This window comes from Peromyscus leucopus, chromosome 1 (genome assembly GCF_004664715.2).
Source record: "Peromyscus leucopus breed LL Stock chromosome 1, UCI_PerLeu_2.1, whole genome shotgun sequence".
In the NCBI taxonomy this organism is placed as follows: Eukaryota; Metazoa; Chordata; class Mammalia; order Rodentia; family Cricetidae; genus Peromyscus; species Peromyscus leucopus.
In genome coordinates, this window is record NC_051063.1 from 34,264,799 (window position 1) to 34,287,892 (window position 23,094).

At 42.0% G+C, this 23,094-nt stretch overlaps 1 protein-coding gene and 1 pseudogene across 3 annotated transcripts in view; one reads left to right on the forward strand and one right to left on the reverse strand.

Annotated features, from left to right (window-relative positions):
* The window catches only part of Add3 (adducin 3), a 107,492-nt gene extending 90,559 nt beyond the window's left edge, over positions 1–16,933 (reverse strand). Inside the window, exon 1 of one of the 3 annotated variants that reach the window (XM_028875051.2) lies at positions 16,669–16,932. The gene's annotated coding sequence lies outside the window, so the exon portion shown is untranslated. Of the gene's footprint in view, positions 1–14,323; positions 14,609–16,668 lie in introns of those variants that run through there. The other 2 variants (XM_028875056.2, XM_028875052.2) reach the window with 2 other exon arrangements.
* A 5,066-nt stretch (positions 16,934–21,999) lies between these two features.
* LOC114697039 lies at positions 22,000–22,759 on the forward strand (annotated as a pseudogene).
* Positions 22,760–23,094: the final 335 nt, after the last annotated feature.

Consider the following 23,094-nt stretch of genomic DNA (forward strand, 5'->3'; position numbering starts at 1 on the left):
TGGGATTAAAGGCGTGATGAGTCACCATGCCTGTCTATATCCTTGAACACATGGATTTCTGCCTCTGGAATGCTAGGATTAAAGGCATGTGCTACCACTGCCTATCCTTTATGTTTAATATTGTGGCTGCTCTGTCTCTGACCCCAGATAAGTTTATTAGCATGCACAATATTTGGGGGAATACAATACCACAGCTTCCGTTTACCTGCTCACCTCTAAATGCCTCTAAGCTCAACTCTGCCAGCACCCATTCCCTTCATTGCCGTATTTGTAACACCAAATCTCTGACACATCCTATTATGGCTTTCACCGATGAAAACAGGTTTTACTAGAATTAAATCTAAATTCCCTACAATACCACTCCAAACAAGAGCGCTCTCAATACAAGAGTGCTCTCAATTTCACTGCTCCCACCACACCCACCCAAGAATTTCATGTGGCTTTGGGATTCCACTCTCTTGGCTGATACTTCACCTTCCTCCCTAGTAGCTAAAATCCCAATGGACCTATCAGATTCAAATCAAATGCCACATCCTCCTCAACAGGATAAACAGTCCTTCTCTGCCTGCCATTCCTTTTCCTTCTTTCCTTTACTTGGATATGATACTGTAACTCAGGTTCCCCTGGAACTCACTATGTAGCCACATGGCCGGTATCTTGTGGCAGTCTCCCTGCCTCAAGTACTGGAATGACAGGAGTGAGCCATCATGCCTGGATGCACTTCCTTCACTCTTGACGTGGCATAATTCTCAGGTTGGAGTTGGAGTCATAGTCATCAATTAACATACTCCTCTCTTCTAGAAAGTTTCATTCTAATAAGGATTATTTTTTTCTAAAATAAATTTAGGGAGTTAATTTTATGCTATATGAAGTATGTCTTGGCAAAGAAAAAAGAACATTAGATGGCATGGTTGCATACACCTGCAATCCTAATATATGGGAGATTAGGGCAAGGGGATTGAGAATGAGACCAGCTCTGGCTACACAGTGAGATCCTGTCTCAAAAAGGGGTGCTAGTGCTGAGATTGTAGCTCAGCTGATAGAGTACTTTCCAAGCTTGATAAAGTCCTAGCTTCAATCTCCAGCACCACACAGAACTGTGTGTAGTGGCATACCCCTGTAATCTAGAGGCAGAAGAATCAGAAATTCAAGGTCATGCTCAACTAAATAGTAAGTTGGAGTTCAACCGGGCCACATGACACCCTAAAAGAACTCAAAATAGTAGTAATGGTTGTAGTAGTGGTGGCGGTGGTGGTGGTGGTGGTGGTGGTGGTAATATAGTAATAAAAATTAAAATATGAATATAGATGGTATATAATATGACAAAGTAAAGAATCTTTTCATGTACTTTCTAAACAAGTTATCTTCAATGGCAATATTTTTCAGTAGCTAAATATCATCTTGGGCTTGCCAGAAATATTGTAAATTGAGTGCTCCATATTCTTTAATTATGAAAAACATAAATCATCTTTATTGACTTAGGACCTCACAAACATAAATAAGCTGGCTCTGCTCCCCAAAGCCCACAGCACTGATAATCACAGAGCTTTCTTTTGCTTAGCTAGGTCATCCCTAGAAAATGGGCATTCAAGAGACTTACTCACGACTTCCCAAGAACACCTCTTGATTTCTATTTGTATGAACAACGCATCTTAACCTCTTTAAGCAAAGCAAGCTAAACAAAGTTGGGTGTGGGAGAGCAGTGCTGTTTCAGAAATAGGGTCACATCAATTGTTAGTTGTTTTTTATGGACATATGAATGTACACAATACACATTTTCCTGATACTTTTTTAAAAACTGAGGTACAATCCATGTAGCATTAAGTTTGTTCTTTCAAATTGTCTATTTCAGTAGCTTTTAAATACATTCACAACATTACAACCTTCACCACTATATAGTTCCAAAACCTTAGCACTCTAAAAGGAAGCCTGGTATATATCGAACTCAGTCCTTCACCTTCCTCTGCACCAGAATTCATCTTGTAAGTGGACCCATACAGCACGTGCCCTTTGATGCCTGCTTCTTCACTTGCACAGGTTGGTTTATCTGTCTCAGCACTTCATTCTACCTTATGATGGAATAGTATTCCATCTTACACATATACCACTCTATTTTATGACTGATTAGCCTTCTACCCTGTGGATATACTGCTCTTACCTATCTGCTTATCAATTGTTAGATGTATGCTCACCTGCCACTTTTTGGCTATTATAAATAATGCTTCTATGAACACTGCCGTACTTTTGTGTGTGTGTGTGTGTGTGTGTGTGTGTGTGTGTGTGTGTAAACCTGTTTGTGTTCTCTTGAGTATATAGCTGTCAGAATTGTTGGGTCATAATGATAACTCTGTTACTATTTTTAACCATGCTAACTGAGAAACAGCCAGGCTATTCCATTTATAATCACAAACATTCTTACATGACAGTAACAATGACATATTTGTTTTTACATTTTAGTTAAAACTAAATTATTTTACCTATAGACAAAATGGATATCCTTGGGTACCAAGTGTCATTAGAAGTTAAAATAATGGGTGGTGGTGGCGTACGCCTTTAATCCCAGCACTTGGGAGGCAGAGCCAAGTGGATCTCTGTGAGTTCAAGGCCAGCCTGGTCTACAGAGCGAGTTCCAGGACAGGAACCAAAACTACACAGAGAAACCCTGTCTCGAAAAACCAAAAAAAAAAAAAAAAGAAGTTAAAATAAATTTAAAGTTTGGGTAAGGTAAATTAAAGGCCTTGAAAGCATAAGGACATATAATAGTATTTCAAGCCTTAACTACAACAAAATTTTTCTTCTGGTCATTAAAGGGAGTATGCATCCTTTAAAAAAAAAAAAAAAAAAGGATAGAAGAAACCACAACAACTCTCAAACTTACAGTCAGCCTATAGCTAAGCACCACCCTCCACTCACAGCAACTTCCAAACGACTAGTAAGTTTTGTCAACCATAATGCTCTCAGATCAGGCTCCTGTTATCACCCTTTCTCTAAACTTCTGCAAACTTCTGTTTGGACTGAAACTTCAGGATCAAGCTTGATTCTCCTCTCTCGTTTATACCCCACAAGCCAGTTATAAAATCCTGTTGATGCTACCCTTAAAATATACCCAGAATCCAACCCAATCTCACCACTTCTCCCTGATGTATTCCTCGCCCAGCTTGTTGAATCAATCTCTTCAGCAGTCTCCCTGTAGCCACACTTGCCTGCTATGGGCTACTCTCAAAACAGTCAAATTCATCTTAAAAAAAAATACATGTCAGCTGGGCGGTGGTGGTACACGCTTTTAATCCCAGTGCTCAGGAGACAGAGGCAGGCGGATCTCTGTGAGTTTGCGGCCAGCCTGGTCTACAAAGCGAGTTCCAGGAAAAGGCGCAAAGCTACACAGAGAAACCCTATCTCAAACAAAACAAAACAAAAAACATGTCAGACTGTCATATCTCTACTCAAAACCATCCTGAGGCTTCCTGTTTCCTCCTTCTCCCATTCTGTTTCATCCATGCGAGCTAAATGGGCTGGGAGGGCTCTGGGATTGTTCCCCTTGCCTGCAATGTTCTTCCTCACATATTCACACACAATCTTGTGCCTTCTTTTTACAACTCTGTTCATGTGCCACCTTCTCAGTGAGGGGTTGAACTGGTCATTCTATTTAAACTGGTGTTTATCCCCGCAAAGTTCTGTTTATCTTCTTCCCTGTTCTACATTTCTCCACAACATGACATATAACGTATTCATTTATTTATTTCTATTTGTTCCCACAAACACCAACTCTATTAGCTAAAAGGGTTTGCCTGTTTAGTTTACTGAATCCTCAGCATTTAGAACAGGGCCAGCACATTACTAACTGCATAATAAATATTTGCTGAATGAATTCAGGAACAAATGGAAGGAAGCATCAAGCTGATCAAAAAAAGGAAACCTAAACAGAGGCCACAGGAACATTTATGAGGAAAAACACTACTAAGCACAACACAATCAGGATGAGAGCTGCAGCGCCATTTCTGGAAAAATACACCACAATGCTTGTGAAGTTTGCTTTAGGAAAAGTTGCCCTCTTGGCTTATTTCATTGTTATTGGAAAGGATCTGCTGCTGCCAATCCCCCCACCCTCTCCCAGCTCCTGAAGAATTCAAACTCCCAGAGTTGACAAGCTCCTGGAATGATGATATCCTCTTAGTGGACAAAGAGACACCACATCAAGGACTGCACGGCATTTGCCTTCTACTAGACCCATTTTCATGACCTTCACAACAGACAATCAGAGGAGTCTTGGCTATCTCGCAACCAAAACCACTAACTAGCAAGATCTGTGTTCTTTGCATTGACTAACATACCACCTTCAAGAATCTTAAGAGGATGTACCACAACCCTTCACATATTTTAACACACAGAACACCAAATATGTCTTCAAAAGTTATACTCTTTTCCAAGTAGTAAATTATAAGCATGGCCAAGTCCAAGTGAGACAATTGAGATATTCTGGAACAAAACAGAATGTTATTCTACAAAAATTTTAAAATAGCTGTATCGCATAATATCACCAACTCACTCCATCCATCTATCTGCCCTCCTTAAATGATAGTAAGACACAACAGAACTATTCTCTAGTGTTCAACAAATAGAGAATCTTTTTTAAAAATACATGCCTCTTCCCTAAAGGAGGCTGCTTATTCATTCAGTGTTGGGAATATTAGGATTCCTAAAGTCTTCTGCTGATGCCAACTTTCTAAGCATTTTGACTTTCAACCATTTTGTAAGAATGTTCCTCTCAGGGCTGAAGAGATGGCAGTTAAGAGCACTGATTGTTCTTCCGGAGGACCTGGGTTTGATTCCTAGGACCCACATGGCAGTTCATAACAGTCTGTAACTCTAGTTCCAGGGGACCCAACACCTGTGGCAAAACACCAATGCACATAAGAAAACAAAAAACAAACTCTTCCTCTATCCTACTAGACCACTACATGCTCTTGATTTGACTTGCTGTCATCCTGCTATCAGGAAGAATAAATTTATTTTAAAAAAAGAAAAAAAAAAAAAAGAATGCTCCTCTGAGCTGTCATTTTCATGTGGGGCTCCAATGAAAGTACTGCTAATGTCTGTGTGATCTTCATTACTACTAGCACCACATGCCATATTCTAATACCACCTAGAGAGGAAAGTTCCCAGCACTTGTATGGTGTGACCTCCTAACGCCTTACAGAAGAAGAGATTGTGGGCTATAATTAAAAATAATTTTCATCATGCTGTAGAAAAAAAATTCATGGTCAGAAATCTCTCTCCAAAATCCTTTCTGGTGTTTCTAACCAGTAAAATCTTAACTTCCCTTTGCCCCACTCTTACCCCCTTCCTAAATACTCTATGTAGTTTTCTTTTCTATGGAATCTGTTTTCTGTGCCTGTCATTTGGCATCCAATACATACTAGCAAGTAACATCTTTTATTCTGTTTCTATAGTTGCTGCTGACTTTTCCTATTTTTAACAGCAGAAGTCAGAATCCCAAGGAGTTATGCTTTTCACAATCTACAGAGTTTTCTAAACGCTTCTATGGTGCAGCATCAAACCTTACATATAAAAGGGAAAAGCCATCAGCAGCTCTAAAGTATTGACTGTTTTACAGCATGACTGTTGCTGAACTACAATGTCAGAAGGTTTTAGTTAGGGGCTGGAGAAATGGCTCAGTGGTTAAGGAAACTGATCTTGCAGAGGACCCAGGTTCAGTTCCCACATAGAACAGCCCGTAACTGCCTATAACTCCAGCTCCAGAGGACCTGACACCCCCTTCTGGCATTTGTAGGCACCACATAGACATGCACAAATCCACACATAGACACAATTTTTTTTTAAAGAGGCTTTTAGTTATATCAAAACAATGATCTCCAACCTTCTAAACTAATAAGGATGTCTTTTAAGGGTTAATTATACAAAATAAACAAGAACAGCACACACACACACACACACACACACACACACACACACACACACACACACGAGTAAGCAAGTCATTTGTTTGTTTTTGAGACAGGTCCAATATAGTAGTCCTGTTTAGTCAGGATGTAGACCAGGGTATTCTCAAACTGGTCACAATTCTCCTGTTTTTGAACCTAAACTTTCCATGTGCTGGTTTTACAGACATGAGCCACCACACACACAATTATGAATCTCTTAATTGAATGGCTCCATGAACTCAATAAAATATTATCAAATATAGATGACATACAGTGTATTATATTTAGTGGTGTGCAAAGTGTACTTGGTACACACGAGATGTTCAGGCTATGGACATGGGCTATCTTGGCCCTACTGCAAGTTCTACCACCTAAAAATATTTAGGAGTAAGGGAAATACAGGGCTGAAGAGATGGCTCAGCATTTATGAGAGTATACTCTTCTTGCAGAAGACCCCAGTTCAATTCCCAGTAGCCACATCAGGGAACTACCTGCATTACAACTGCCTTTAACTCCAGTTCTGGGCGGTCGGGGAGGGGGGGGGGGAGACACCTGATGCCTCTGGCCTCCTCAGACACCTGTATTCATATAAATACATACACACACACACACATTAAAATAAATGATACGTAAAAATAGAGACAACTAACAAACCCCTAATTTTCTATTCCTTACCATAAATCAGTCCAGCAGAAACCTGTAAAGTAACTCATCCTCCCTTCCCAGGAAGTCATATATTTTAGGCACAGTGGCTATGGCATGTGAAACAACTTACTTCATGGCTAAATAAACTCTTCATGTTGGCTTAAACTAAAAGAGCAAAAGGAACAAACAAACAAACAGTACAGAAAAAACAAATAGAGAATACTTCAAAATCTACTTCATGAATACTTCCTGATTCTAGTGAAAATTCAATCCTGTTTACCCATATGTTCACTCATTTAAAAGAAAATATTTTCCAATAAAGACAAGAAATATAACCTTGGTTCAAACCTTCTATGCAGTCACCACAAGGACATGTGTAAACCTATGAACATCACAACATGGTGTTTAGGGACAGCTTTGAGTCCCTAAAACAACTCTTGATTGTAATCTTGTATGAAAGTCTTACTAAACTTCAGATAAATGTAATACTTTATCATGATTCTGGCAGTTTTTAAGGGCTGATAAAAATGGCTACCTAATTAGTTATATAACTAATATAGAACAATCAAGGGTGTTCTTACAGTAACAATTAGTTATATAATGAATATAGAACAATCAAGGGTATTCTTAGTGTAACAATTTCAAAGCCTCTTTTCAGTTCTTACTGTCAAAGTTCCTTCTCATCTGGCTATGACAGGTTTGTTCCAGGTAGCCTCTACTGACCTATAACAGTTTTTTACTAACACCAGCTTTATCCACACCTGCTACTACAGTTTCAGCAAGACAGGAAAACAAAAGAAGATAGCTAGGATACATTAGAAAGAAAAAACAAAAACACTAAAAAACAAAAGCCCTCTTGGAATCAGTGAGTTTACTCAAGTAGGAATCACTGCTTTTGACACTGAGACAAAAAAAAGCACAAAGGAGAGCTTCATTCCTATTTGCTGGAGCCATCAATAACCAGACCTACTAATAAAAATACCTCAAAAAATAAATTTGTTTACCACCTAAGTTTATTAATTTCACCATGGCTAGACTGTTTTTAATATCAATCCAACAACTTCTTGTGGTTTCTTCTTTCCCATGCATTCCAACAAGTGCTGAATTAGTTCTTCATTGTGTGTTCAGGCCTCCTGCTGAGAAACATAATTAAAATTAAGCAGGCAACAATTCCACTTGGTACTAAGAGCTTTTCAAATCCTCCAAATGAGGCAAGGCCTGGTTTCTCCAGAAACTGCCTGAGTTCTGCAAGGAAAACGTAGATGCTGCTCAACTTAATGCTGGCCATTCAGTAGATGGCACTCTTCTCTTTGGGGTCAAATTAAACAAGCTCCAGGAGGCATGTGCTGTGACATTCAGGTGTGATAGATACAAAGCAGAGATTCCTTCTTCAAAGCACTTAACTGATAGTTAAATTCCTCCTGTAATGTGCTCATCAAAGCAGATGGCTCAAGCCAGAAACTTTAAAATAGCCCAAGGGTGCTTTCCTAGCATGTGCAAAGCCCTATAAAAAGCCCAGGGAAACTGAGATTATCATATACATCAAATGCAACATACAATCGCTAACTCAAGTGACTACTAAGTAATCAGTTTCTCAGAGCCTTTACTATGGCAAGCAAGTACTATTTTCCTATTCAGGCATAAAATGTCCCATTCCTATTCCATTTAGTGGTAGTGGTGATAGTATTTACATGGCTGGTGACTAGGTCATTGTCTATGATGCACTATTCATTAGGGTGACTATTAGGGAACTAAGATTGTATCATTGTCAACATTTACTAAGACAAAGAATACACTAGTTTCAACACTAATTGAAAATAAGCTTTGGGGGCTGGAGCAATGGCATAGTGGTTAAGAGCGCTGGCTGTTCTTCCAAAGGACCGGGTTCAATTCCTAGTGCCCAAATGGCAACTCATAACTGTCTAACTCCAGTTCCAAGGGATCTGATACTTTCACACAGATATATATAGGCAAAACATCAGTGCACATAAAATAAAAATAAATTGTTTTTTAAAAAACAAAATAAGCCTTGATACCCACTTAAATAGATCAAACATTTTGATACAAAACCACTGAAGATCTGGTTTTGTAAAAATAAAACACGTTTAAAGCAATGTGAATTTCTCATTCACTGGTGATATTTTACTTTAATAAAGAATGGCTCCTGAGGCCAGGAAGATGGCTCAGTAAGCAAAGGTGTTACACAAGCCTGAGAGCCTGAGTTCAATGCCAGTACCCACAGGAAAAGCCCCGTGGGGGGGGGGCGGAGGGGTGTGTGCATATTTGTAATCCCTGCCCTGAAGATGGAAACAGGAAGATCCTTGGGGCTCACAGGCTGGCCAGCCAGCCTAGCCTATTTGGCAAAGCCCATTTAATTCCTAGTGTGAGACCTTGCCTCCACACAAACAAACAAACAAACAAACAAACAAACAAAGTAGACAGTTCCTGAGGAATGACACCCAAAGTTGACCTCTGGCTTCCATATGCATATACACATATGTGCATATGAACATGTGTAAATACATGCAGGTGTGTCTACACACACACACACACACAAAAAAAAAAACTGTTCCCAACTGTTAGGTGATACGTGAAGTTTTCACACTTCTGTGAGATTTAAAAAGCAAGTCAATTGTGGAAATGGAAGAAACTACTCCTAGTATAATCTCCAACTGGAAGCTAATCTTCAGCAATTACATAGGAATCAACCTAGAAAAAAAAGTTACCTTTCCCTAGGAGAGAGAATACTACTGCCCTGATGACTAAAGTCGTAAGCAAAAGGCAAGGCAGCACACTATTCTAATGCTTAAGAAAAGAGAGGATCAGCCAGGCAGTGGTGGTGCATGCCTTTAACCCCAGCACAGCAGAGGCCAGCCTGGTCTACAGAGTGAGATCCAGGACAGGCACCAAAACTATACAGAGAAACCCTGTCTCCAAACAAACAGAGAGAGAGAGAGAGAGAGAGAGGAGAGAGAGAGAGAGAGAGAGAGAGAGCGCTGTACTCTCTTCCAACCTCTTCCCTTTCCACCATCAATCTGTCCCAGACCCATGAGCAGCAACGAAGTCCCACTCATCAAGCTCTAATGCCCAATCGCAGCTCCACTTAAGGTCCCACTATTGCCTTTTCCCAACCACTTCCTTGGCTATTTCACTGGCCCTACAGAATCTTTTTTCCATGAATAATTAGAAAGTGAAAATAGAAGAGTCATGAAGCTAACAGTTATTGATCTCATTTCTAAAGGATTAAAAGTAGTGTTTTTCAAAGTTCCATGGGGCAGGTAACCCTAAATATATTTCTTTAGACATACCAAGTAAGCCTAACTATCTCCTCCATCAAGAGATGGAGTAAATTCATCTTTCAGCTGCTATTCAGTCATCCCATGAGAACAAAGTTGAGAATACTGTATGGAAAAGAAAGAAACACTATCCTTGCACAGAATGAGTACAGCCACTGGGGAAGAACTCTACACTAACACTGATGATGAGGATAATGTTGACAAATTAAGGCATATACCCTAAGATCGAGGAAACGTCTCCAACCTGAATGATTGCTATATTGTTGGGAATTCCAGCTTAATAGCAGGTAATTAGCCAACAGCCCCGAGAGTTGAGTGGAATAAGCTTATTCACAGTCTGTGCAGCCCTCTCCATTTTCATATAAGGGCAGTATTTCTTGGTTGGAGATTAGGAATAAAATATCACAAAATAAATTTAAAGGGGATGGCTAAAACAATAAAATAACAAGCTCATGCATATTATTCAGAGTTAAGTTCTGTTTGTAATTCAATGTTTGCTTTGATATCTATTTGCCTTTAATGCATAATGTAAGCATTAAAATTATTTTATAGGAGCTAATCTTACCTCACCAACTCCACAGCTTCCAAATGCAAGCTTGACTTCCTATATGCCTTGCTGCTCTATCATCTGATTTGCTCTCTCTGTCCAGCTACAGTCCATTGCCCCTCAAAAAATAAACTTTACAACCTGATATCCAAGCTATAGTCTTGTTTGAGGAAGTAACATTCCTAAATGTTGGCCAATGTGCCTCCTACATACCAGTACCTTCACCACCAGTTTCGGGGAATATGAAACCCAGATTTCAAAGTTCATCTTATATCAGTAAGTCTTCACACTTCCAGCTAGGCTTTAACTAAAGCTGACTTTGAAAAAGATGTAAATGTATAAGGTAATGATGTGAAAGGTTTGAAAGGTTCAAAACCTTTTGAAAGGTTCCCTTTAGACCCAGCCTCTGTATAAAGCTCTGTGCTGAGCCTATTCACGTTTATTTTAGCGCAGTTAAGATTAATCTATGCTACCTTTTCAAGATGCAAACTTTCAAATACTGTCTTTTTAAAATCAAAGACTAGGGCTAGAGATGTGACTCAGCTGGTGGGGTGCTTGCCAGTAGGCACAAGCCCTTGGGTATGAACCCCAGCACCATAGAAGTGTGTGTGGTGGCATGTACTTCTAATCCCAGCACTCCAGAGGTAGAGGCAGGAAGATTAGGCATTCAAGAATGTCATCCTCAGCTACATAGTAGTTTTGAGGCCAGCCAGAGCTGCATAAGACTGTGTCTCAAAAAGATTAGGTTTTGTCCATTTTACACTTTTTGTTGATCACGATCATTTGGGACCTTCAGACAATTCTGAAAGCCAGAATCATTCTTCAAGGCTTCTAGCATGTTCTTCACTAAGTGTAGTAAGTAATGTCTTAGAAGGATGAAAGAGGTTCTCACTGAGACTCTTGAGTCTCATTATCTATGCATACACCAAAGCTTTAGGGTAAGTTAAATGTTATTTTTATAACATTCAAATATGCTTTAAACTGAAAAATTAATTAAATCTTGAACTTTGAGACTTGTCTAGCTATAAAGACCAACATTATTATTAAAACACATCAAGTAAAACAAAATAAACTGCAAATCTCTTTTTCTTGCTTAATACTTTTTAATTGCTAGTACTCAGTAAACATTTACTGAATGAAAACCAGGCAAATTCATTAATTTTACCTGAAAATAACAGAATTCCAAGTAGACACATACACACAAACACACAGACCCCCTATAATTTACCATCTCCAAATGAAATAATTACAGCTTATCTTACTTATTTTAGAGGGACACATTCCAAGACCCCAGTAAAAGTCTGAAATTACTGGTATATATATTCTATGTTATTTTTAGATAATGTTTTATATATAAATTAGACATACCAGGAATAACAATAATTATAAGACATAGTATACTGTTATAAAGTTATTTAAAACTTATAATTGTTCATTTCTGAAATTCTCCACTTATTATTTTTAAACTGTATTTGACCAGAAACCACTGAAATCCTGGAAAGCAAAACTGCAAATGACCGAGAACTATTCTATATGCATCTAGCAGATAATAACAAACCTCCTCCTTCCAAATCATAGTCAGTATGAGTATTCTCACATGTGTACTTCAGAGATTTAGTACAGGCAACCACTATAGTAAATCTGAAACTGTCTTGGCTTTCAGCCAGGGAATTAAACCAATGACAAAACCCAAAGATCTCCTAGCAATTGCATCTATAAATACTTGGCATGGACCCTAAGTTCAGACCAGAGCACAGTAATGTAAGAGACAAGAAGAAAGTACTGAAGCATTCATTTTGAATCTCAGTAACATGACTCAGTCTGTGATTGTTCAGCAACTGTCAAATTGGACTTGAATAATTTCACTTAAGCTTACAGTTAAAAGGAAAGAAAGCACTATTGATTAGACATGTTAAGTTTTCCTACTCAAATTCTACATGGCTAATTTTTCCAAAGGAGTGTAAAATAGTACTATTAATTATGGCAAAACCAGACTAGCAACTTGTGCACATCTTTTGGACATTCTACACTTCCTTTACTTAATGTATTATTTTAGCATTTCCCTTTAACATCAAGTTATCAGCAAGGGGCATATTAGCTCTCTTTAATAATTCTAAACATAGCTTGAGTAGCTCCTTATTAATAATTACTCTGTTTGATATACCAACCACAATGGTGAAGCAAGTTATAAAAACTATTGTACATCATTGAGTAAAACTCACATTCATTCCAGAAAAGTATTATTGATAAAAAAAAGTAATAGTAAAGTGTACAACATAATTTCTCATTCATCTTTAATCACTGATTAAATTTTACATTCTGAAAATACCCTCCTATCATGCAAAATAAATATTTTCAGGGGTCATGTGATCTTCTATGTCATATGCCAAAACTTTATCAAACATTTCCTGATATGACACATGCAAAAAGCTGCACTGTATGTAAGTCTCATAACCAAGTATCTAAAGAACTCCTTAAATTATGTTTAACATTCTAAATAGATAATTGCTGGGTTTTTTCCCTTTAAAGCAACTATTACCAACATGCCAACACTCTGGCCAATTTCAAATTAGCAAAGACTGAATTCTATCTTTAAAAAGGTAGAAGAATTGTTAAAAAAAAAAAAAAAAAAGTGCCCCCACCACCCACATTACTCCTCAGTAAAGTTAATCTGATCAATTTAAGGGAAAAAAAAAAAGAGTTACCCAGCAAATAAGTACAACACAAAGGTGATTTAGCTATTAAAACCTTTCCAGAAGAAGAAAAGGAACAATGCTATCAGTGAGTCAGTCCTATACCTTAAAAACACAGGTCAAGTAACTTCATTTTAAAAAGACACATTACACTGTACTCGTACTCACTAGAATTCTCCTAAGACCCAAATGAGTACATTTTCAGCACGCTGTAGATGGGAGTCTATTGTAAGAAGAGGCAACCATTTCACATTGCTCACTCTAAAATTCTCATAATTCATCATAAAGAACTCACACATGTTTATGTAGCTCGTCCCAAGCCTGAGTCTTATCGATTCCTTCCCGAGCCTTGCTCCTAATCCTCACCCAAAGCCTCTTGGCTGAGTTAAATCCCACAGCACTCTAGCAAAGTCAATCTATGAGCACATGTGCCAAGGATATGTAGTGGTTTCCCTTACACTCCCAGTTTAAACCGGCATCTACTTGCAATTAAATCTCTGCAACAAAAAAGTTCACCTGAGGCCATTCTTAACCATTTTAATAGAGGCCTGGTTTAGACTACCTGCCGTGGCCTCAACTATTACATACCTCCAAAGAGCTTGGAAGTGCCCCAAACAGCAGGAAACCAAACCTGCTGCCAACTCGGCTGTCACCCCACAATGAAGAATACGTAACATGTATGCTTGAAAGGGTATAGCGTGACTGTGTGAGAGCGTGTGTGTGTGCGTGAGTGGTGTGTGTGTGTGTGTGTGTGTGTGTGCCGCGCGCGCGCCTACTATGTGTGCTGGGGAGGGTTCCCCTGATTAAAGTGGTTGAACAACTTCAACTTTTGACTGAAGTTTATTAAACCAGGAGGATTAAAAACCAAACAAATCAACACCGTCTCCTTCACCTTTTCCAAGCGCGGGAACCTCCCACCGTCCTCGCGCGCACCTTCGGGGTCAGCAAGGCTTCGGGCAGAACAGGATTCTACAACCCCATGCCGTCCCGGGGGTGGCCGGGGGACACCCGGGAGAATCGCGGCCCACTCTGCGGACCCCGAGACCCGGCCTCGCACCGCTGCACCCCGACCCCTCGTCCCCGGGTCTGCGCCCCTCGGCCCGCGCGGGGCTCGCCTTCCCGCCCCAGGCACGGTTCACCTGAGGCCCGCGGCCAGCCAGTAAGAAGTCCCCTCCGGACCCCAGCTCCCCGCAGGATTACCTCGCAGCGCAGCCGGCTTTGTGCCCCCGCCTCCGCCACCTCCGGGCTGCAGCGGCCGCCGGGTCAGCCGCAGCCTCCTCCCAAGCGTCGCTCAGCTCCCGAGGAGAGGGCCGGGAAGGGAGGGGGCGTGGAGAGGGAACCTAGACGCCGAGCCCCCGGCAGCAGGAAGCGGCGACACCTGGTCGCCGACGCGTCTGGGTCTCGCTGTTTCAAAACAGAACATTTAAACCCTTTCCTCTCCCTCCCGCCCCTCACCCGGGCGACCGTTACCGGCAGGCGCCTCACACTCTGGCGGGACTAGCCGAACTACCCCCGAACGCCCTCTGCCCCGCCCCCCTGGGCCCCGCCTCCACAGGGCCTATGGCCACGCCCCCTACAGGCCGGGCCCTCATAGCCCCTTAGCGCCCCGAAGGCCCCGCCCCAAGGGTCCGAGCGCCTTGGCCCCGCCTGCCATAGGCCACGCCCCAGCGCCCTTGATCCGCCCCCTACAGTTTTGACCCTCCGAGCACGCCACTTCAAGGCCCCGCCCCACAGGGCCCGGGAACCATGGTCCCGCCTCTTGTTAGGCCGCGCCCCAGCACCCTTCGCTCCGCCCCGTACAGGCTCGGCCCTCGTAGCTCACGAGCGCCCTGGCTCCGCCCTTCTGTCCCTCCCCCACCCCCCGTCGGCCCCCCAGCGTCCAGGCGCCGCGTCCAGTAGGCCACGCCCACAACAAGCTCTTGCGCTCCCAGGCCACGCCCCCGGCGCCCCTTGCGATCTCTGGCCCCGCCCCTCGAGGCCCCCTCTGGGCTACAAGCTCAGTATCTGTGCGGTGGGGGGCCTACGTGCTCCGCAGGCCCAGGGCCTGTTGCGGGGCGGCTGCCTGGCGCCTCGGCAAAGTCTTCCTCCCTCCGTGCTGCTCCGATCCGCTGCCGCAGAGGGAAACGACCCCGACAGAAACCCGATTGAAAGCGAGAGGGTTCCGCCTAGGAAACATCTGCCTCCCCCAGTCGGAACATGCTTCCCCCACCCAATGAGGCTGAACCTCAGCTTTCAGATTGAGCCTGTGCGGCCCACAGAGGCTGCTGGGCTTTGCCGGGGCGGCCCTACGGTTCGACCTCGGCACGTCCCCCACAGAAGGGGCCTCGATTTTCTTCTCAGCACATTTGCGTTTGGGGGAGCCTCCTGCCTCCACTCACTTCCACTGAGGGGCAGGGCAAGGACCCTTAATTCATCTGGACCAGCCCAAAGTCTGCACTCCTACTTTGGCCCCTTGCCTCTTAAACCTTCTGAGAGCTGACCTCTTGGGAGATGAAAAGTCTAGGCTCCGCCAGCAGCCTTCAAAATTAGTCTGAGGCCAGGCAAACTTTGCAACACTCATTTGCAGAGCTGGGGATCCCTCCACAGGTGACACTGGGCTGCCACCCCCGCCTCCCAGACATGTTTCTCACTCCAACCTATTCTCGAAATAGACCTCCAGGCACACGCTCTCCTCCGCCACCCACGACTTGCACACCCCTCCAGCACACATGCCCTCCCCTGCACGAATTCACCCTCAAGCACACTCCTCCCCGCGCCATTCTAGTGATTCCTGGTCCCTAGGGTTAACCCCACCCTAACACACACAGCAAACTTCGTTCTCCACCCTTATCTCCCGTCCTTTTCAAGGCACTGGCGACAGGCCACTTCATTTCCTTCCTCATCTGCAGGCTCTCTTCCCCCTCAAATACTTCACGCCAGCCCCCTCATCTTCATCCCCTCTTTCTCTAAAAATGTGCTAATTAAAATGTAGTTTCCTCTGCCCACAAATGAAGTGTGGCAAACGAATCGCATTCTTGGCACACACTGCAATTCATTTATCCTCCTTTTCTCTCTCCACTGGACTAAAGCTAGAGAAATTTTAGTCTGTCACTATCTCTCATTTTCTTAAAAAAAAAAAAATCCTGACCATGCTTTATTATTTTTAAATACTCCTCAACAATCGTGGGGTAGTCTTGCTAAGGCTTAAGAAGAAAATGATATTTAGGAAACGCTCAGCCCATCATTTTATTTGCCATTTAAAAATATCTGCAGTGTTTGAGAGAGAGATTGGGAGTGGCTGTGTTTTCTTTTAAAAAGAAAAAAATGCTTTGCATGCATCAAGGTTAGTCTTTTTATGCATAGTCAAAAAAAATTACTGTAGGAGCACATATCATATAATAGTCTCCACTACACAGGACGTGTGCCAGACAGAACTGTAGACCCCAACCCACCTCCAAAGGACGACAGATTCCCATAACGTTTTAAGCATGGCTGATGAAGAGTGCATTCCACGACCATTCCCTTTCCCACGGTTCCTGAACAAAACCGGTAAGAGATGTGCTTACCTGCAGACGATCCAAAGCTTCTTTGCGTGCAGGGGAGCCGACGTACGTCTGTCTTCCTTGGCTAGGTGTGGATTCTGCAGTGCTGCACGGGAACCCACTGCAGCCGCGGAGCAGCGGCGGCGGCGGCGGCGGCTGCTGCTGCTTCTCCCAATGCTGAGTAGTAAAGTGTGTGACTTAGAGACTCCACCGTTGCTGTGAGGCGCTTGCTTAGAAGAGAGGAGGCGGAATCTTTCTTAAAGGAATGGGTTTGGTTTTTCCTCTCCACTGTTGCTTCATCAGATGCAAAAAAAAAAAAAAAAAAAAAAAAAAGAAAGGGTGGAATCAGGGAGTTTCTTTCTTAGACTGAGCAAAGCAGTACAGCTGTGGGAGGTCAAGGTTAAAATTAACCGCGAGAAGGGAGTGACAAGAGTGAGTCAATGAGAAATGCTAGAAGCACTAATTTTAAAGAGCCCTCTCTACTTCCAATATCGGGGTTAATTGCCAAAATAAAGCTGTGTGCCTTGAAACGGATCAGCAACTTGTGCTAATATTTAATTTCCAACCACTGTACTAAATAACCATAGAGAGGCTATTTAGTATTTACTACAAGTATGGAAGGAATAATGTAAACTTTATGTGTGTGCTGACGCCTATAAATATACCTGAAACTTCTAAAACACACACACACACACACACACACACACACACACACACACACACTTTTGGGGATTTTTTTTTTTTTTTTTTTTTTTTGAGACAAGGCCTTACCATGTAGCCTTGGCTGGCTTGAAACTTGCTATGTAGACCAGGCTGGCCTCAAACTCACAGAAATCTGACTGCTTCTGCCATCCAACTGCTGTGATCACAGGTGTGTACCACTACAACCAGTTCTAATATATTTTTTGATACTGGCATTCAATACCAGAAAATATATTATTGACAGATTTCAATGTATACTTCCATGTTATAAAATCACAGTATTTATTATATACACAATAAAACATATCTAAAATAATTTTAGAAAATGATAGCAGGGTTACTATGTTATTGAGTGAAAATTCACAAGTCAGCAGAATTAAGAAACTTAAGTGGTTTTGTTTATTTTAAGTGCTTATAAATCTCCTATTTAGATTATTAAAATGTACCCTGCCTGTCAGGAATCTGTATTATAGCCTCAAATTTTGTTTTTAATATTCCTACATCTAAGCACTGAGCATTTATTACCCTATTCATCATACTGAGTATGGAAGTGTGGTTTACAAATAAGAATAGATAAAAATATGGAAAATATTCTGCCACTGATTTTTCTTTCAACAGCTTTTGATAATAACCTGTATGGTATTGAACAAGTAACTATCATTTGGTCATTAGGTCTCCATTTTTTAAAATGTGAAAATTGGTTTGAAATTTCTACTAAAAGAGAATGCTAAGCAGGATGATGGTGGCACACACTTTTAATCCCAGCACTCGGGAGGCAGAGGCGGGCAGATCTCTGTGAGTTCAAGGCCAGTCTGGACTACCAAGTGAGTTCCAGGAAAGGTGCAAAGCTACACAGAGAAACCCTGTCTCGAAAACCAAAAAGGAAAGAAGAAATGCTAAAAGAGTCATTCCCAATTCCAGATAACAGTGACTTCATGGTATTCCAATATTTCTGCTGTTTAACAGAAATGCAAGTGAGTCCCACTTTAAATTACTTTTCCTTAAAGCGTAGATTGAGATAAAGCTTGAGAGCTGGGAATGTGACTGGTGGGAGAGCGCTTGCATAGTGAGCCCAAATCCTGGCTTTGATCCCCAGAGCTGGGGGGGGGGGGTTAGCATACTCCCACTGGAAGCAATCCTCAGATTGTCCTCGGGCCTCAGTGTGCAGAGGAGCTGGATGAACACCACCTCACCTTGCTGACATCTGACCTTTATTTAAAAGCTGGAACATCATCTGGTGAGTTGGAACTGATTTTAGAGTTCACCTGTTGTTTTCAGACATGGAAAACATAGAAATCCAGAAAAGTAAAATCAGGACAGTCTTAGAGTTAATGCTGAGCGCCCATTCTTCCCACACAAGCAAGGTGAATAAATAACATCTATGAAAATGCATACATAGTTTTATACCTTCACTTTGGGGGCTTAACAGGACTTGTCAACAAAAACAAAGTAGTTACACTCAGAACACTGTGTATACCTAGGACACCCTAAAGAAACATATTAACTAGTACTTACAATATAGTAGCAATACAAATTTTGCCTTCAGGTTTAGACATGCTTGTGCCAGAAAGTGAAGAAATTTGTCAAGAGCAATATAAAAAACAAAAACAAAAACAACAACAACAACAAAAAAAACCAGCAAGGGGAATACTCACAACTTCCCATTAGCAAACTCTTATTTATCTTTTTTTTAAGTGAACTTACTTATTTAAATAAACTTTTTTTTTTTTTTTTTTACTTTATGTGCATTGGTGTTTTGCTTGCGTCTATGTCTATGTGAAGGTGTCAGATCCCCGGGAATTGAACTGGAAGAGCAGCCAGTGCTGTTAACTGCTGAGCCACCTCTCCAGCCCCCAACTCTTATTTACCTAATAGGACCTTTCACTAGTCGTCCACTTGTTTCTTTTTTTTTTTTGGTTTTTCGAGACATGGTTTCTCTGTGTAGCTTTGCACCTTTTCCTGGAACTCACTTGGTAGCCCAGGCTGACCTCGAACTCACAGACATCCGCCTGGCTCTGCCTCCCGAGTGCTGGGATTAAAGGCATGCGCCACCACCGCCCGGCTGTTTCTTTGCACATGTTGGTGCCTTTCCTTTTGTCTGCAGTCTCAAACATGCCTGACACAAAGAAAAATGGTTTTGTTTGTGTTTTGAGCCGTGGAAAGAAAAACATTATATAAATGTATTTCTGGTCTTTAGGAAAGCTTTGGGAATACTGTAGGCCTTGGGCAAAATCCTGACCTAGTATTCCTGGTGAAGAACCTGGCGCCAATCTGCCACCAGTCCCCTGAGTTTCAAGGAAGCGTTAGTGTTGTGATGTACTTTATGTTAAGTGACACAGCGACTTTGGTGCTCTGTGTGCCTAGCAGGAGAGTTTTCATCACATTGAAACCAAAAAGGGGAAAAAAAAAAAAGTGTCTCACCAGGAGAGAATTGAAGGCAATTAGTTTTCCAGTTTCTTTCATCATCTATTTTTGTTTATACTTCTTTTCTGCCTGGAAGTCTTTTCATCTACGAGGTGGTAGTGAACAATGGATAAAACAGTGATTATCTGTGTGATTCAAAGCACACACAACCCCCAAATTAAATACTTTCCTTTGTATCTTTCCAAAATGCTGAGCACAGTATCTTATAGAAAGGTACTTAATAGATACTTTTTAGAAAAATGAAAGCACAATTTAGTGAATGAATTGCCTCTCAAATGCCCTGGAGCTGATCACAGAGTGTTTTTGTTTGTGTTTTAATTTGCTTTGTCTGAAAGAACTGAGTCTATTCTCTGTCCCCCTTTCCTGACACAGTCATCATCTAAGGGACACACAGCCTTCTTTCTACAGGGTGCTCTAAGCATGCCTCATTTGTATTCTCCAATTAAATTGTAGCCACAAACCTCCACACGAGCTCCGGTTAGATCAAGCTGTGACAGAGACACTTTCTGCCAAGAAAACGTAGGCCTAAGTTTCCAAATCCTGGTGTTCTGGTTTTGTGACACCAACTGGTTATATGACCTCAAACAAGTTTCTTGATCTCCTGGGCTTCAAGAGAGCTGAGTGGTGCAGGTGGCTTGGAATACTCGCACTCGCTGCTTTATGGGCTTGTTGTGAAGTTTAAATGAAATATATAAATGTGAAGATGCTTTGAACTTTTTGAAGCACCATAAAAATATAAGGTATTATTATAGGAAGATGCATTTTAAATCAATTATCTAGTTCAAGAGACTTTCCCTAAACAACCTGTTCTGCTACTTGCCACTTGAGAAAGAAAACAGCTCTCTCTCTAACACACACACACTCTCTCTCAAACACACACACACACACACACACACACACACACACACACACACACCTGCTGTTTCCAATTTATAACCACTCTTGGCTTTGAGGATCTTCCCATGTTGGGAACTACAATCTGCAGTTGAGTATGAAGTGCTAAACATGTATAGAGAACTCTCTCCATAGCCCAGTCATCCGAATTTACTTTTTTAAAGTACTAGGACAGAAAAGTAGACTTAACAGCGAAGCAGAGCAGCCTTCGCATGCTCTTCGGTGTCGCGTGCAATCAGTGGGGTAGAAAAGCCGTTCCTTTGCGACTTGACCACACTGCACACATTCTGATCACCGCTTTGTGCCAAACCTGTCTGGAAGCAACTGAGGAACAAGGCAGGAAGGACTGACAAGGAGTTCATGCTAATGAGTTTTCTATTCCCCAAGGAGACATAATCAGGGCAAAATACTCAAGGATTCATCAGCATATTTTATTAGCACTGTGTGACCTATATGGTTTGTTTTAAAGGAATTACCTTGGTTAATATCTGACAGACAACTGTTTAAGTCAGGCTTGATAAATCCCTGTGGGTTAGTGAGCCGTCACCCTCAGGGTCCTCTTTTTTTTTTTTTTAAGTATTTATTTTCTATTTGGTGGCTTAAAAATCATCATCACCAAGGAAGTAAGCAAACAACTGCTACAAATAGGAATCAGCGAATAAGAGGCTCACCCAAAGAAAGCAATCCACACTCATATGATGACTTAAGAGTCATCAGGTCTAGCCCCTGTGCCTGGCTACAGCCCCTGTTTTTGGCAAAACTTTCCTCACAGGAAAATGCCAATAGGACAGGAGAAAGGTGGGAAGCCCTGGGTGTAGACTGCTCTAGCCACCCAACAGCTCAAGTCCTCTGGTCATCAAAGAGAGGGTAGTGCTAAGGGAACAAATGAGGATGATGTGATTCGGTTGAAGATCCCTGGTTTAGTGCTGTGAAATGTGTGTGTGTGTGTGTGTGTGTGTGTGTGTGTGTGTGTGTGTGTGTTCTTTCTTGGAATAAACATTTTAAATAAATGGCATCATTGCTTAAAACAGCAATTCTCAACCTGTAGGTTGCAAACTTTCACAGGAGTCACATATTAGATATTCTGCATATTAGATATTTACATTATGATTCATAACAGTAGCAAAATTACAGTTATGAAGTAGCAATGAAAATAATTTTATGGTTGGGGGGTCACTACAACATGAGGAACTGTATTAAAGGGTCCCAGCATTAGGAGGGTTGAGAACCACTGATTTAAAAAAATTCATTAGGCCTTCTCTCATCAGGTGTTCTCATTAGCATGACCTCGTCTTTAAATCTTGCATAGCAATCTCTGGTACACTCACCACTATGATGCCCAGGGAAGATGGGGTGACTTGGAAACCCAAGGACTCCTTTAAGATCATCCACCTTCTGAGGCTTATCCAAAATGTTTCTTTGTGGGAACAGACAATGTAGGCTCCAAGCAAATGCAGCAGACCTGCTTGTCCCTTGGAGGGAAGGCTATGGTCTTGATAGACGAGAACACTGTGATATGCAAGGCCATTCCAGGGCATCTGGAATGCAAGCTGACTCTGGAGAAACTGTTGCCTCATATGCAGGGCATGTGGGCTTTGTGTTCATCAAGGAGGACCTCACCGAGATCAAGGGCATGCTGCTAGCCAATGAGGTACCACCCGCTTCTGGAGCTGAGGCTATTGCCTAGTGCGAAGTCACTAAGCCATCCCAGAACACTGGTCTGGAACCAAAAAAAAAAAAAAACCATCTTCCAGGCTTCAGGCCTCACCACTAAACTCCTCAGAGGCACATTTGAAACTGAGGGTGTGCTGATGATTTAAGATCGCAGACACAAGGGGCCTGGAGAGATGGCTCAGAGGTTAAGATCGCAGACACAGAGGGAGTTAGCACAGCCACATCATTGCAGGTGCTAACTGCCTCCCCCTACTTCTTTGGGTTGATTGTCCAGCAGGTGTTCGACAACAGAGTGTTTGCCATCAAAGGGAAATTGCCCTCTCATTTCCTTCGTAGAGGGATGCTGTGGTGCTTTGAGTGGATATGGCCCCCATGGACTCATGTGTTTGAGTGCTTAGCCCGTAGGGAATGGCACTATTAGGAGGTGTGGCCTTGTTGAAGTAGGTGTGGCCTTGTTGGAGGAAGTGTGTCACAGTGGAGGTGGGCTTTGAGGTCTTACAAGCTCAAGTCTGGCAGTTTTTCCTTCTGCTGCCTGCAAGCTGCCACAAAGATAATGGACTAAATCTCTGCAACTGTAAGCCAGCCCCAGTTAAATGTTTTTCTTTATAAGAGTTGCCATGTCACAGTGTCTCTTCGAACCAATAGAAACCCTAATTAAGACAGGTGCCCACCCACAATGTTGTCCACGTTTTGTCTGCAGACCTTTGTCTAAATGCCACCAACTATAGTCTATTATCAATGAGTACAGGTGGGTCC